Source organism: Protopterus annectens, chromosome 8.part0, assembly GCF_019279795.1.
Source record: "Protopterus annectens isolate FY-2018-M chromosome 8.part0, PAN1.0, whole genome shotgun sequence".
Lineage (NCBI taxonomy): Eukaryota > Metazoa > Chordata > Ceratodontiformes > Protopteridae > Protopterus > Protopterus annectens.
In genome coordinates this window covers 43,055,868-43,060,903 of record NC_056741.1, presented here as the reverse complement: position 1 = coordinate 43,060,903, position 5,036 = coordinate 43,055,868, and positions in this window count along the sequence as shown.

Sequence of the window (5,036 nt, the reverse complement as noted above, 5' to 3'; positions counted from 1 at the left end):
AGCTATCATTTCTCATTTTCTGTGACAGATTAAGGTTGTGATACAAAGTGCATAGACTTGGAAATGCAATTTTGGTGTAATTCGGGACCAGCAGATTTAATGTCAGAACACAATACGAGTCTCCTGCCAAGTTGAACCCACTCATGCTGGGATGGCTGGAGCATGTATCTGAGGAAGAAAGTTGCTGAGTGTGTGTGTGTGAAGGTAGTGGTGGCTGAAGGAGTCTTAGTGAAAAAGAAGCCAGTGGTTTGGACTGAGACACCAGTTAACAACCAGACATTTTGTAGCAAGGAAAGAGGCAAAAGAAGATGAACAGCCACTTACTGGGCAACACTTGCCCTCTCAATATCTCATGAAAGTGACAACGAAATGCAAGACTGACTGTTGCTGGGTGGTCAGACGCTAGTTATGTCCAGCACCAGCAGAACAGATAATGGTAGGGCTGACACACACAAATATTATATACATATATAGATATACATACATACATAATATGTATGTATAAATGTGTGTGTGTGTATATATTTATATATATAAATAAAAGTCCAAGAAACAGGTGTAGAATAGCTAGACATACTGATAAACCAATGCAAAGTTCAAAATCCAGTAACAAAAGGCACAGCCCGATCATCCATATAAAACAAGGACTCCAAAAATGTACCATTATCCCTTATTTTACAGTGTGGAAATGAGCATGCACTTCAATTTAGGATACTACAGAGAGTTAAGAATAAGAGGGGAGGGGAGGGGACATTGTGAACACCACAGAAAGAGCAGAATATAAATGGATAAACGTCTTTAGGTCTGATGTTCGTCCAGGGCTCAATAAAACTAATAGTATTAAACCTATTTTGAAACTAAAACACACAAATGTTAGAATACTATATTTAACTTATGAAGTATTCCAGGTTGTGATAAAATGTTTTGAATATACTACTAAGTTGATCATAGTGCTTCAGTGAAGCTTTTAATTAAGTAGGCAAATGTCTTGGGAGGGATTTATCTAGTTAATTCTATAATGTGCTTATGATTTGTTCTGTGTGATTGGCTGGTGTTATCTATTTAGTCTGTGGTTTTACTGTATTGATTTATTCTTGAAAAAGAGTTTCAACTTGAAAGCTTGATGTAATAAACCCTGTTTTAGATATATATATATATATATATATATATTTTCACACTGATGTATACTAAAGGGACATAAGTGGAATCAACCATCAGCCAGGTGAGACTCGTACCAACTCCTAAGAAATATATGTCTATAAGGTTATGACCTTTTAAGTACTTCTAAAAAAAATGAAGAAAACACTATCCAAATTCACCAAGTAAAGCCACTTTATTATTGCAAAAAGTATTGAGCGCTTTCATCTCATAATAAGAGACTTCATCAGAATACAAAGCACACCACTTCCTGACCAATATTAAATACCGCACCTCTATTAACATCATAATTGATGAACCAACCAAAAGTTAAAATAAGAATGAGACAATCCTGCACAGGAAGTTGAACCAAAATAAAGCATTGCACTATTAAATAGGACTTTAAGAACATGTTTTCAAAAACAATTGTCTTAAAATACAAATAAATATACATATGTAAAAAAATATATAAAAAATATAAATATATGAAAAGGCACATGTTTAAATATTGTTGCTCTTTCATTAAGAACAGGGGAAATAGAAATAGCGTCAATTAATCCAGGGGGGAACACTGCAGCTAATCTAATCTGCCATTGTCTCCTTCAAAATATTTTTCCAGTCCACTCCCTTGTGATCTTCCTTGACGCTATCTATTATTCCAAAAGTGAATTTTCTAAAATCAGCACAATCTAAAGAATGTTTATACAGAGCGTTACTGCATTTCTTATTTTTTATATCATTCAAGTGTTCATAAATTGTACACTTGAGTGAACGCTCCGTTTTCCCCCACATAGAAATATGAACAGGTCATGCATACTGCCAGATATACCACTTTGCTTGTAAAGCAGTTTCCCCTTTTAACATTTATCTAACTTTTTAAACAGTTATTTAAAACTATGGAGGTAGACTTCGCTATATAAAAAGACTGACTACAAGCACCACATGGCTTGGTGCCATTATCCATTTCCTTACTTTTATCCAGTTTACATTCAAAACGGTTTTTAAAATTGGCCCCAGTTTTATTAACAAATCTAGGCTCATCTCCTATTTTTCTAAGGATTTCCTTATTTGTTCTAAAAATATTCCAATTTACTTGCAATGCTTTCTTTATTTTATTAGTCAGATGGTTGAACTGTAGAACACAAGCCTTCTCATAAGTTTTGTGTGTTTCCTGTGAGGCACCAATATTAAACCCCTTTTCCAAACCCACTCCTAAAAGAGGTTTATATTGGGTCCCCCATTTTTCATAAACATCTTGAATAATCCCATTTACCCACACTTGGGGATAACCTCGTTCCTGAAACAGAAATTTTCTCTAATTCTGACCTGATATCAAAATGGGATGTCATTCGTGCCACTCTTATTGCTTGTCCCCTTATAGTACTTCTTTTTTGCTGAGGGAGTAGTTACTATCTATCAAAGTGTATGCATTACAGAAAGTTTCCTTTCTGTAAACTCTGGATCTAAACCCATCCTGTCCATGTGATATATGAATGAAAGAGCAAACAATATTTAAATGTGTGCCTTTTCATATATTTATAGTTTTATATATTTTTTTACATATGTATATTTATTTGTATTTTAAGATAACTGTTTTTGAAAACATGTTCTTAAAGTCTTATTTAATAGTGCAATGCTTTATTTTGGTTCAACTTCTTGTGCAGGATTGTCTCATTCTTATTTTAACTTTTGGTTGGCCCATCAATTATGATGTTAATAGGGTGGGGTATTTAATATTGGTGTCTTTTGTATTCTGATGAAGTCTCTTATGATGAGACGAAAGAGGTCAATACTGTTTGCAATAATAAAGTGGCTTTGCGTGGTGAATTTGGATCGTTTTTTCTTCAGTTCTTTTGGTAGTTATTGGTGTTTTTAGACATATTTTGGATTTTATTTACACCTTTTGGTGGTCCGGCTTCAACCATGGCCACTTTTGTGTCAACTGGAGGGGCTTGTGCAAACATGGAGTTCACACAACTAAAAGAAGTTTCCCAGCTCAAGGGTGAATTCACCAGACTAATTGCTTTATTTACACAAAGTTCTCCAGATCTGTTTGGCCATGTAATCTACGTTATCTCAGTCCCATATGAGTATTCATGAGGTGAATATTCAAGAGACACTTTCCCAGAGTGACATTCGTTTACACCTCATTGGTTCTGCTGAACAGGTGGTTTTAGGGGCTGAGGAGCAATAGAAAGTCAATATAGCAGCTAACAAACGGCGAGGACATTCTACAGCTTCTAATGGTTCCAAATTGGTTTCTAACGCAACGGATGTTCAACGGAATGGTAAACACCTCAAAAAATGCGATTAGGTGTAAGAATGTACTGTACACCCTAATTATCATTCTAAGCGTACAAACGCTGAAACTCCATGTACCAGTACACAAGCTCCTATTAAACAGAAGGAGACTGGTTTAACAAATGATAATATTAACTCAAGATTGTCAAATTTACTTTCTAAACAGTTTTGTTTTTCTAACAGTGGAAATAGCGATTCTATAGTGGTTCTCATGATATTAATCAAAGGACTGCATTTCCTTCCCTAAAAGATTTAATTTTTTTTCTTTGAAAAGAGATTAGTCAAGTTAAAAACTTTACAAATGGACATTGCATACTTGAATGAATGTTTGTCTTTAAAAATAATTCCTCAGGGATTGAGAATATATAAATTTCCTTTTGGAATTTTTTATAATGATGAAGTTATCAATGAATTTATTGGATTTTTTGATGAAGTTGGGATGGGGTTACTTAAAAAGACAGTATTTCACTATGAAAAACAAAGATGTTACAGCACAGGAGGTGGACACCTTGGATGTAAAAATTTGAGAAGATTTGTATTTGGACAATACAGTGGATTATATTTTAAAATATTAGATTAGGTGGAAAGAAGATGTAATAATATTTTTTATAAGAAAAAGCGTAAATTAGATAGAGATTTGAAACAGTATCAAAATAAGCAGGTTTATCCTACAACATATGTGAAGGGTCGAAATTCTAATGATTTGGGGGAACCCAAACAGTTAACTTGTAGCGAGGTAGTATAGCAGAGGATAATGAGTACAATGTGAATGCTGAACCACCAAGTAGGGATAGACAGAATTTTCAGATGGTGACACGCTCAGAAAGACTGGCCCAGAGATACACAGAAAGAGGTGAATACAACAGGAGTTATCCACAACCCCAGAGGAGGAATAATTTCCAGAATGGGAAGAAATACAGGAATCAGATGGTTTAGATCATAACGTGATTAATTCTTGGAATGGATTTACTATTTATAATTATACAGATAGATCAATCACAGAAGAATATTTTCATTTATTTTCTAAGGGTATAAAATTCATTCCACAAAAGAAAGGAAATTTAGTTGATATTATGGCCTTAAAGTTATATAATAGGAAGCTAAATTTAGATATATTTTATGGGGATTCAGATAGCCACAATAAAGTGGAGCATATAGTAATGATTCCTGTTCCAAAGAAAAAAAGTACGTTTTAAAAAAAAGTACTCTTAATCCTCCATTGCATTTCTTGGAGGACACTTTTGAAAAACTCGTTCTTGAAGATATAGATTTATATGAAAAACCATAAGGTATCTTAGAATTTAACTAGGGGTGAACATGAATTGTTAATGACATTAAGGAGGGACGACTCTGTATGTATCATGACCACGGATAAAGGGGGAGGGGTGGTTTTACATAAAGCTTCAGATTATGTTAATGAGATACAGGGAGTTGTTATTTGATGAGATTAAATATGTAGGGGTATCCAAAAATCAGATCAATATTTCTTAGTCCAGAATTGATTCCTACCTAGAGGAATATTTATTGGATGGAAGGATAGATTCTGATCCACTTCATTTTTTTGCACAGGAAAGATCAAGTAATTCCTGTTTTCTTCG